The sequence below is a fragment of the Hirundo rustica genome, chromosome 5 (assembly GCF_015227805.2).
Source record: "Hirundo rustica isolate bHirRus1 chromosome 5, bHirRus1.pri.v3, whole genome shotgun sequence".
Classification (NCBI taxonomy): Eukaryota; Metazoa; Chordata; class Aves; order Passeriformes; family Hirundinidae; genus Hirundo; species Hirundo rustica.
In genome coordinates this window covers 23739790-23751253 of record NC_053454.1, presented here as the reverse complement: position 1 = coordinate 23751253, position 11464 = coordinate 23739790, and the positions used below count along the sequence as shown (strand labels likewise).

Below are 11464 nucleotides of genomic sequence, written 5' to 3'. Positions count from 1 at the left end.
CAAAGAAAGCGATGTTTTTAAAAAACAGCAAGAAAGGAGGAGAAAGGGGGGAAAAAATAAAGAAACAATCTCATGAATGCGTTTCTTCGGACTTTAAATGAGATGAATGACAACATAATATCAACAGCTTCTACACGACAAACCTCATTAGACTAATGTCTTTCACTGCCACAGTTTTACGCCTTAAACTATTCCGGGACAGAGCAATGACTATTGCTAACAGCAGAATAATCCGGAACGACCCTTTCTCTAGGTGAAGAGCCGGAGGGAGCGGCAGGCAGCGCTCCAGGGCTGCGGGTAGAGCTTGCGCCGCGGGGCTCCGAGCGGCGGGCAGGGGCACGGGTGTGTGTGTGTGGGGGGGGGTGCCGCCCGTCACCCACGGCTTTCCCCGCTGCTCTCCTCACTTTTAAACAACTACTTTTGATCATTGTTTATAATTGTCCGGAGTAGAGGAGTGGACGTCGTCGCTGGAAGATGCACCTGCTCGAAATGTAAAGACGCGACGGAAAAGGGAGATTTAACTGTGACCAAAAGAAATACTGATGGAAGGAGAGAGATCCTGGTGGAGGATCCTGGGTCTCTCCTTAGTTGTTTTTCCTCCGTTTTCCCAGGGAAAACGGGTGGCTTTCCGCCCTCCTGGCCTCATGTCTCCCGTGCTGGAAATTTCCTTGGGAGGCTTGGGGCTCGCCCTGCTCTGGTTGTCTTAACCAGAACCCGCCTCCCGCGGCTAGCGAGGAGAGACCGGGCTCAGGGGCCGGGGACCCCCCGGACCAGGGGACGGGGCCCTTCGGGCAGGGGTTCCTGAGGCAGCCGAGGGGGAGAAGGCCGAGCAGTGGCAGAGGAAAACTTTCCGCAGAGAGAGGCCCCCTCCTCCGTGCTCCTTGCCCGGATAAAGCCCTTCCTGACAGGGGAGGGAAGGGGCAGGCTACAGGGCAGGGGCTTCCCTTTGGTCTCAGTGTGTGTTCTGTAAAGTTGTGACAGATTATTAGTAAAGGGAGGGGTTTCACAGTTTGATGAAGATATAACACACTCTGGACTATCCATCCTCCGGGCCCATTCATCCGCGGCAGAAGCACGGAGATGGGGGGAGAGCTCTGTTCCTCTCCCCCGCAGCAATTCATCACTGAGGCTGAATCGGGGAGTCTTGTCCTTCAGCGACCCTCTCCCTGGCCGCCCTCCTGGGATGCCTGCTCGGTCAGCTCCGTGCCAGACCAGCCCCTCCGAGGGGCCAGGGCTGCTCCGCGCTCTCTCCGCGGCCGGGGAGGGACGGCCGTCGCCGTGGCCGCGGGACCGGCGCCCCTGGGTCGCGGAGCGTGGGCGCACACGGGGGTCCCCGACGTCCCTCTCACCCCGCCCAGGAGGAGATCTCCCTGCTGCGGGATAGAGGAAAGCTGTGAAGCTGCGTACAGGAATCGCGAGAGACAGAAAGAGGCAGACGAATAAACATTCAGATAGATAGATACAGACGGGGGCGAGGATGCTCCTATGGCAGTCTTTTGTTTGGGAGTGAGTGATCCTCATTGTCCGTCGACGTGGAGAAGGGAGGAAATTAATTGCAACCAATTAATAATTAATCCCGTTTAAACAGCTTTATTATCACCCACGAACGAGAGGGAATTGGTCTGATAACCCCCCGAAGACCGAATGTCAAGTTTAACCAAATAGTTATTGCTTTATCAAACAGAGTCTGCAAATAAATTAATCAAAAGCAAATATGTTCTTTGTGCAGCTCGTTTGCCGGTAATGGATGGATATGAAGATTTGCCGATATTATTGTCTGTCATTCAATCTAACAAAGTGAACATTTATTGCATATATATTAAAAATTATCCCTTAATCGAGTGGGGCTGGGGTTGCAGTTATTGGAGTCTTCCCAGAGGTGAAGTCCCCTTGGATAGGAGAAGGGAGGGCTGCTCTTCGCCTCCCGTGCGATTCCCTTCGGAACAAGTTTCAAAATTGCTTTAATCCACCGCTAAATTGAGCTGTTTTACTAACTGTCCGAGATATCGTAAACAGTTTGAGGAGCTAATGGACGAGATGTTATAAAAATAGTGGACGTAAAGCACAGAAGAGGCGATATATTCGCCCTGGAGTGGTGGCCGGAGACCCAGCCACGGCGGACAAGCCCTCTTTGTCTCCCCCTTGCTTACATCATTTTCTAATTAGGCATAAAATTGTCTTCATACACTGGTATCGCTGGCTTCATAAACATAACCATTATGGTTCATAAAGACCCCATTGTGGGGAGCCCCTCTCAAAATAGAAAGGGATCTGGAGAGGCCCAAAGAAAAAAACATCCCCTTTGTTTTCTCTTTTGAGAAGACGGATGGGCAATGTCACGCAGAAGATTACTTTAGACTATTAAATTGTCAGAAAGGAAGAATTTCCCTATTAATAAAGGGAGTATAGGGTACTGATGGAGCTGGACGCTGGAGGCTGGCGAGGCGCGGTACCCGGTGCGGGATGCGCGGGGATGGCGGGACGCCGCAGCAGAACGGCACGGCACGGTCCATGGGAGCCGTGGCATTCTCCCCGTGGCATTTCCGGGAGCGGGGTCGGCCGTGGCTTGGTGCCACGCACCCGCGGACCAGCGGGCAGCCCCGGCCTCGGCGCCGGGATAACTGGATGGAGATGGATGGAGCCGCCTATCGCCCCCGACGCGGTGTCAGCCCCCGGACAATTACTGTCTCCAGAGGGATGGACAGACTGACTGACACTGACCTCTGCCCACGAGCCCACTGGCGGCCCCGAGGAGCTTATGTGCAATTTGCTGGATTTCGTTTACAATAACCCGACTTGACATAAATAACTCTCCATGCTGTGTCTACGCCCGCCTGACCTCCTGAACTAGCGCGGAAACACTGCCGTATTGATCAGGGGCGCGGGGATTTTTTTGCTTCTTTTTCTCCTTCTTCTTCTTTTCTGTTTGGTCCGTGAAAACCCGCTCACTCCGTCCCGCGGTCCGTGCGCTCCCCCGAGCCGGACGGGCCCGGTGCCCGTCCCCGCGCGGGGGCGGCAGCGGGGCCCGGCCGGTTCTCGGCGCAGCGCTGAACCGAGCCCTCCTGAACCGGGACACTTCAGGGTCCTGTTTCCTCGGACCCTGCTTTAACCTGAGGATGCTTTCCCAACAAAAAACGCAGGACTTAAATTTCATTTCAATAGCTGCTCGCGGCAGCTATTGGCGAGCCGTGCCGCCCGGTGAGGGTCGACAGGGAAGCCCCGGGAGGGCACGGGCTGCCCCAAAGCCTCAGCTCCTTTCCTCTCTCTCGTTCTTCCCCGCACCAACTCAGAGCCAGACTTTTGTTTCGGCCCCTGTTGGAAGCTCCGCGGGGCGTGCGGAGGTGGACGGAGGAAAAAGATAAAATAAGGAACGAAAGTAAAGGGAGAGAGCAGGACTCTGCGGCAGAAGCCTCGCGGAGTGAGGCTGGTGTTATCCATTTAGTGTGACATATGGAAATCTCCCGGTGGGGCCGCAATTAAAGGAGCCGGCCCAGCGTCCTTTATTCCCCGCTAACTTTTGTGTTAAATGTTAACAACCTGGCGCTATCCATTCTGGCTCTATTACCAAGTGAATGTTGACTCCAAGGCTGCCTTCCTTTCTGCCTATTCTGGGACTGCCTCCCATGCAGATTTATGTATTTTTGATATTAAATTCTTTCTAACATTACGCCTGCTCTCTTGTTGACTTTCATTGACCCTTGCCCTTGTCCCCATACTTTTCCATATTTAATACATGAACATTTTTGCCAGTGCCCACCCCTCTTTGTTACCTCCCGGTTGACTGCCGTCCCTAATGGCATGTGCTGTTTGCTCTGTTGTTGAACTTGGTAGGGTCACATAGTCTTGTGCTGTGATATCCTCTGCATTTCCAGCCCTGCCATTCTGGGGAGGTGCCTTGTGGAACAAGCCTTTTTTCCCCTAGCTACCGGCTTCCTAATGACTTAAGCAAACACCTTCGCTAATGATCCCCCAGGCTCCCTACTCCCCTCGGGGTTTTGTTTAGCTGAACTCCTAGTGCTCTGCCCGTCCCACTGGTAGCTTGGCCTCTCTGACCTGAGACATCGCAGCTCTTCTCCTTGGAGCGGGCTGCCTTGTCCAGCTCCGCCTGGGCCAAAGGCCAGGATCATGGGAGCATTGGATGCCACCAGCTGCTTGAGGTGACACCGAATTACAAAGAAGAACCGCCAAAGGAAACTTCGGCTCACACGGGCAAATGAATGTGTTCATTTATCTCCTCTGACTCCGCGGTTCGCGGCGTGCCTCGGCCCTACGGCTTGGCTGGGGGAGCGGCTAAACGTCCTTCCCAAGAAAGATTGTCTCGCTTCTCCTAGCCCGGTCTGTTCAGTATCATTATGTGACCGGTTTTCAGAATTGAAGTTGCCTGGTGTTTTGATTCTTCCCTGCCTGTGCATTTGTGCCCTGGAGGTCCCTTCAAAATGGATGCTAATTGTTGGGGCTGCACACTGCTGCCTGCTAAAATGCCCCAGAGCTCCCAGGCCCTGCTCCTCAATGGCTTAATTGACAAGGACTTGTCTGTATTTAGGAGCAGCTGGTCCAAAGCATTGGCACATCAGTGCAATCTTAACACAGCATCCCTAGCCTGGAGGAGTATGAGGGTAAACGTGGTTAAAATGAAGGAAGATTTATAGTCGGCCCCCTTGGGTAATGCGACAGAAGACAGCTACCAAGATTTTCCCTAGTAGGGGTTTCATTCATCAGCTTCCCAGTCTTGGTAACGTGTCTAAGAGCCACGTTCCAGCTATTATTAATAATAGGAGGTGGCCATTTAGCACAATTAGGCAGGTGACAGTATTCCACAATAATGCGTAGCCCTAAACGAGACGGGGAGTCGCTAACAAACAGATCCGCGGCCGAACAGCGCCGGGGCTTTGCGCCACAGCCATGTCCCGAGTGGATCCGGACTGATCCAGAGGGCAGGGAGAGCTCACCCACCTGCGACGGCCCCACCTCGCAGCTCCATGTTTTGCCAGTTAAGTCCTGGCAGGCAGCAAAACTGCTCCCTCTAAAACCTGAGTTAAAGCCTCTGAAGCCACACACCGGGTTTAAAAATCATCTTCAGCACATCTCAGAATTTTATATTAAGGTTCTCTTTAATTTCGGATGCATGGATGGAATATACATTTTCTCCCTCCTCTCTCTTTAAACGTTGCTCATGAGCTTCCTGTTTATAGTATTTAAACTTACATGATTTCTAGACGAGAACGGCTGGGTTTATTTTCTGCACAGGGTTATTCAGCGTTTTACAAAGAAGGTTTATGGAGTGGCTTAAAAATAAGGGGTGTTTTGTTTGTTGTTTTGCAATGTGTGGGAAATACTTTTATGTTCACACAGTTCACCCCATGAATAGGGATAATAGGTTTGGGATCCTCATTGAAATTTGAAGTTTTTAAACAGAAATTCCCTAACTTTTGCTCGTTTTCTCAACTTTTTTCGTAGGAACAATGCCAACATTGAAGCCCTCGGTTGGAGTCTGCACAGTTGGAGATCTTTGGTGCCATTTTAGACATCTTTGGATTTCATCAATCAAACTGACTGCAATTTTCCATAAAAACCCTGAATTTGGGTCAGAAAGTGGGCAAAGCAGATAAAGATCGTCCGAGCTGTCTTATAAGATGATAAATAGATATCCTTTCAGTCCAACAATGCAAGAAGTGCAGTTTTGTAATTCACTTCCATTGGTTTTGAATGCAGTGAGTCGAAACAATTTATACATGTTTTCCCATGGTTAGAAGATGTATTTACATACTTGTCAATAGTAGCTTGACCTCTTTCCCCACTGAGCTACGACGACGAGGTGCTTTTTTTCTCCTTCTTCCAGAATACAGAACAGAGTGGTTTGGGGTTGGCTGCTCTTTTTTTTTTTTTTTTTTTTTTTTTTTTTTTTTTTTTTTTTTTTTTTTTGTCTCGCCTCCCCACTTCCTCCCTCTATTTCTTTTAGCGACTAAATCAATAAGATGTTTCATCTTATCTTAAGGTTTAAGCAGATGGTAGGTGGTTCACTGCAGTTCACCGTGCTGCAGAGGAAATATTTTGCTCTGTGCTGCCATGAGCGAGTGGCCAGAATGATGTTTTAATCAGACCTGTTGGATGTCCTCAGTGTGTTCTTGAACTATCACTTAACGGGTGAGAAGCCCAAAAAGTCTTGGGCGGAGACCTCGCTGGATTCTGCCAAATTGCCACAGCAGGTAGAGCCTTGCTATGCGGCCGAGGGGAAGGTTTCTTCCTCCTGGGTTTCTTTCCGCTCTCTAACTGTCCCGAGAGCAATGTCTTGTGGGGTGAGGTCCAGCCCGTCAGATGTTGCAGGCGTCCGAGCGGGGTTGGAACGGGTACCTCGTGTCGTGCGGGAGGCCCGCGGAGGTGTGGAAAGTCCTTTCGCATCAGCAGCACAGGGCATCGGTCTGGACGTGTCCCAGAAAGTGAGGTGGGAGCACTGACCTGGGCCTGCAGGATAGGGAAACTGAGGCACTAAGCCGCTTTGCCACAGCTGGGACCAGGGGTGGCTCGGTACCTGCCGACCCCTGCCCTTTGCTAGGAAGCGAACTGGAGGACTCTTCTGGGAAGAGGGCAGGAGAGAAGGATATAGGATATGTATTTAGAAGACTTGAACTCCTCCACTGAATCAGGGGGATTTGCCCCGGGGGACAGCCTGCCCTGTCCACGGGACAGCCTGCCGCTAGCTGGCCTTCCTCCCGGGCAGAGGAAAGTGGTGGAAAGACTAGGACGGGAAATAAGGCTTTTGCTTTTCCTCCCTTTGCCTTGAACACGACAGCCCCGCTAAGTGCTGAACACTACCCGCTAATGGATAATGACCTGCGGTGTGCAGCTGCCTCCTGCTCCTCAGATAAAGGCTGCTTTTACTATTAATTGCATTTGTAACATGAGCGCAGTAGGTTCACAACCAAAAGGATCCAGAAACGGCCGCATCCGCGTTGCGACGGCCGCCTTCACGAAGCAGACGGTGTCCACTTCTTCTCGCTGTCCCCTGGGGGGAAAACAGTCGTGGGGAAGGAGGTGGTCCAGCTGCCCAAGAGCAATTCCGCCTCTGCAAAGGAGCACGTGGAAAGGAGGCGGGAAAGGGTTAAAGCAACTTGTGGCCACTGGTGGCTTCCCACGGTCCGTGGGTGAGAAACACAGACACTCACGCCACGCAGATTTCGGGGCTGCGAACAGTTCCCCTTCCTGAGGCGTAGCTCGGGTGAAATTCCACCTGAACGAGATAAAAACCCCGTTGTCGTTGTTTTGTTGTATTTTTCCCTTTTACTCATGCGAAGACGTATTCGTCTCTCTGCCTTCCTCCCAGCTCTTCTTCAGGGCCGGAGGAGAGAGCTGGAGCCTCATCTGCCGCGGGGAACAGCAGGGCTCAGCCGGGGCTGGGCTGGGAGCTGTGCGGGCACGGCGGCAGGGCCCCCGGCAGCCTCCCGCACCTGTGAAGCGGCTGCGGAAGCTTTTGGGAGACATGAAGGAGAAAGACCTCACGTCTCCGGACTTGGCCTGCTTTAAAAATGACTCTGCGTGCTTATAGCTCCGCAGCAGGGGCTTAGCAAGTGACACTCAGCAGTAGCTACAAAAGGTTTTGGGGGCAAACCGCTCATATTCAAGTTGCAGTTATAAGTAGCGAGGTAAAACAAGTAATTTGCTCCTTAGGAAGCCTTTCACTCCGTGCAAAACGTCAAAAGGCACGCTAGAAACAGATAATCGGATTTCTCCCTTGCCTCCTTCTTTGCTGTATCCCTAAGCGAGCTCCGAGGGAGCACGGTGCCGCTGTCCGGCCCGCTCCCGGCCGCGGGCGCGCAGAGGCTGGGGCCTCCCTCTCCCTGGATTCTGCTTTCTCTGGGTTTTGGTGTGATGTTTTGTTGGCTTCTGTTTGGCTTTTTTGTTTGTTTGGGTTTGGGGTTTGTTTTTTTCTTTTTCCCCTGATTTTATATTTTTTGCTTCGCTCTTTAAAATTTCCCTTTCTTCAGTCTGTCGGGTAAATTTAAGGACCCTCTTGAAGCTAAAATGGACCCTAGAAATACCTGCCTTGGCCCTTTCCTCTGTCAGTGGCTATCTCTTCAGCTGCTGCCGCTGGGTGCCTCCCGAGCCGGAAGGGAAGGGGATGGCAGAACTTCTCCGAGGGGAGACCTCGGATGTTTTCACACGACGAGCGCGGCTCACGCACCTGCTGAGCGGGGCGGGCGAGCATTGGCGGAGCTGGCTCGTTTGGCCCCGAAGGGAAATCAATAATCTTTCGAATCTCATTCCCAGGCACTGGCTCCAGCCGGTTAACGATTCAGCCGGCGACCCTCTTAGCAGCGGATGACTTACCCAGGATGATAAATATACAGCTGCATATTTTTCAGTCGACCTGGCTTGTAGCGGTGGAAGCAACTCTCCCGTTTCTCTGCTGTTTAACTGCCCTCCCTCCCGCCTGCCTAATGGGTAGAATGCCTCTTTCCTTGTTTTTTTCTCCCTGGTGGGGCCGATGTAGCAGACACTCAGCCGGGGCAGGACGTCGCTAGCGTCCGGCGGGGACCCGGGATGAGACAGAGCTTTGTCCCGGTGCCCCTGTGCTGCTTGGCGGGGACGGATGACGTGGAGCCGGAGCGGCCCTGAGCCGCACGGCACGGCACAGCGCTGCACGGTGCTGGGGCCGGCCGGGCGGGGAAGGCACCGGGGGCTGGAGGCAGGAGCCCTCGGCCGGGGCAGGCGGTGCCACTCACGCCGGCGGGGGGCTCGCAGCTCGCTGCAGCCCCGCTCCCCAGTCTCTCAAAGCCCCTTTCAGCCGCTCTGCGGGCTCCTCACCGGAGGAGGCTGAAGCTACATAAAAGCGCATTATGAAAATTATAATATCGGGCCCAGAGCATGTCCGCGGAGGCAGCTCGGCAGCTTTCAGGCATTGAGCCCCTGTTCAGCTGGACTGAGCTGTAAAATATCCATTTCAATTCGGTGCCTGAATGGAGCAGCAGCAAGAACAACAAGGACCGGGGCAACAGAGCTCCCTTTATCCCCACCCCCCGTGCCTTCCCCCTTCTCGGCCATTCCTTTCCTGTTGCACCTTTCTTGCTTATGGGCAAATTCAACGCCTTTTTTTTTTTTTTTTTTTTTCCCCTCTTTTCTTCTTTCTTTTCCCTGAGCGGGAGGAGGGGAAGGAGTGGTGGGGAGACGTGTGCGGGAAAGGCCCCGTGCCCATCCCTGCCTCCCTCCCCGCCGTAATGCTCCCCGGAGCCGCTGGCTCGTCTGGTTGCAGTGCCGGAGGGGGAAGAGGGGGGAGAAGTACCAGGCACGCCCTGCCAGGCAGAGCCGAACTCCCCGCGGCACTCAGCTTCACACGGTGTAAAGAAGCCTTCTTCTCCACCCCGGAGAGCGGCCCACTCCGTCTGCCTTGGCTTAACACGGCCGCACAACCTGCGACGTGCCACTGTCGGGACCGATGCGGACGAGCCTTTGGCCCCATAAACCCCGAGGAGCCACGGGGGGAGAGGGGGACGGTTTTGGCAGTTATGATCTATGGAGGCAGATGAGCCGACCTGCTATTCAAAATACTGCCCATTGTGTTGGTAATGGTCCGTTTATGACTGGAATAACCCCTTTAATATTAATAGAGCCTTTTAAGGCGGCGGTTTCCTGGGTGCTGGGCAGGAGGGCGAGCAGCGCAGGTGTTGGGGCAACCTGTGCAGGCGGTGGCCCGGCCGCGGCTCCCGGCGCAGGCAGCGAGCAGGTGCTGCCGGGACGCGCACCCTCTGCACCCGGGCGAACAAAGGCTCGGCTCGCCCGGGGTCTGCGAGCATGAAGAATTGTTTAATTTCAGGGGAAAGTGAAAGGCTCTGCTTCTGCCGGGACGTGACATTTCCTGTGGTGAAGCCTGCATTGGCTGCTAATAGAGATCTAATTGATGGGTGAAGTCCCATTTCCGCGCTTTCTCCTTTATTGCTCCATCCAGTCTGTTGCAAAATATAACCTTAATCTGATTTAGCAATTCCTCCAGGATTCGGTGCAAGCTTACAGCACAGGAAAAATCGTTATTAAAAAAGTTAAAAATACAGACTTGGATTCGGTGCGTTGCCTTTTTATATATATGTATTATTATTATTTTGTTTGGTTAGTTCTCTCTTTTTCGTCTTTTTTTTTTTTTTTTTTTTTTTTTTAAACCAACCCCACCCAAAATCTTGGCAATTTGACACGTTCCTTTTCGGTAATCACTCCCGGTTTTATGATTATTAATATCAGAAAGGATCGGCGATAATGCAGATGTCCCTCTTTGTTTTAAATGCAGATGTCAGCGATTTGCAGCCCGGTTTCCGAGCGCGGACTGAAGCGCAGCCCGGACGGAGCGGAGTATCCCGGGCGGCGGCGCATCACCACCCGGGGAGCGGGAACAAGAGGGGCAAGGCACCGACAAGTTTGGCGATTGACGTAGTCAGAATAAAAATATAAGGATAAATAACAATCAGCATGGTTTTGCTGGAGCTCGTTTCTCTTTCTCTCCTAGGGGATAAAATTATTCGTTTATTTTAAAAAGGCTGGCACGGGACCCAGTGTGGCAGCCGGCCCATTCTCTCCCTGCCTGCAGGGATGTGCACGGGGCTGTTCTCCTCCCGTGACTGCGGACCGCATCGCCCCGGCCTTTACACCTGCGGGCAGTTTAATGGCCCCGGGGGGAACCCAGCAGCTCCCCGGGGCCAGCAGCCCAGGCGGAGTGTGAAGGGGCTCCACAAGCCACCGTCAGGAGGGGACGCCCGGGCCGGCTCATGTGCGAAATCAGAGGACAGGATAGAGATACCCCTCTTAATTGATTCTTTGCCTTTTAGCCTTTTTCTTCGACTTTTTTTTTTTTTTTTTTTTTTTTTATTCCCCCTTTTTTCGTCCGCGCTATCTGAGATAGAGAGGAGTGTACAGGCATTCTGGACCTATACAAACTCTCTTCAGTCCCCCTCGATAGGTTTAATGAGGCGGAACACGATGAAGGGGATTTGAACCGGTCTAAATGATTGATGAAGCCTGGGGCAAGGCTGAGCTTTTTCCGGATAAAGCCCCATACATCCCGTTATAATGGCTGGATAGTGGCAGGGCCGGGCTCCTTCAAAAGTCGTGGCCCAAGCGCATTGAGAGGAAACAGGGAGGGAAGGTGCTCTGTTGTTACCTAATCAGCCAATGCACTGAGCCACCAGCCGCCTGAGGCAGGAGTGCGCTGCCGGGGAGGTGAGGCGGGTGAAAGGGGCATTCCTGACACACTCACACGTGCACACACCCCGTACACACCCGGGGCAATAGGGGCATTCCTGACACACTCACACACATGTGAAAGGGGCATTCCTGACACACTCACACGTGCACACACACACCCCCATACACACACGGGGCAATAGGGGCATTCCTGACACACTCACACGTGCACACACCCCATACACACACGGGGCAATAGGGGCATTCCTGACACACTCACATGTGCACACACCTCATACAC

At 53.0% G+C, this 11464-nt stretch overlaps 1 long non-coding RNA gene across 4 annotated transcripts in view; it reads left to right on the top strand.

Annotated features, from left to right (window-relative positions):
- Positions 1-10447, top strand: part of LOC120752961 (uncharacterized) — a 12340-nt gene extending 1893 nt beyond the window's left edge. The window contains exons 1-3 of one of the 4 annotated variants that reach the window (XR_005700899.1): positions 4991-5104; positions 5458-5711; positions 10274-10447. This is a non-coding gene — a long non-coding RNA (uncharacterized LOC120752961). Of the gene's footprint in view, positions 1-4990; positions 5105-5136; positions 5273-5457; positions 5712-5964; positions 8440-10273 lie in introns of those variants that run through there. The other 3 variants (XR_005700900.2, XR_005700898.1, XR_009207861.1) reach the window with 3 other exon arrangements.
- Positions 10448-11464: the final 1017 nt, after the last annotated feature.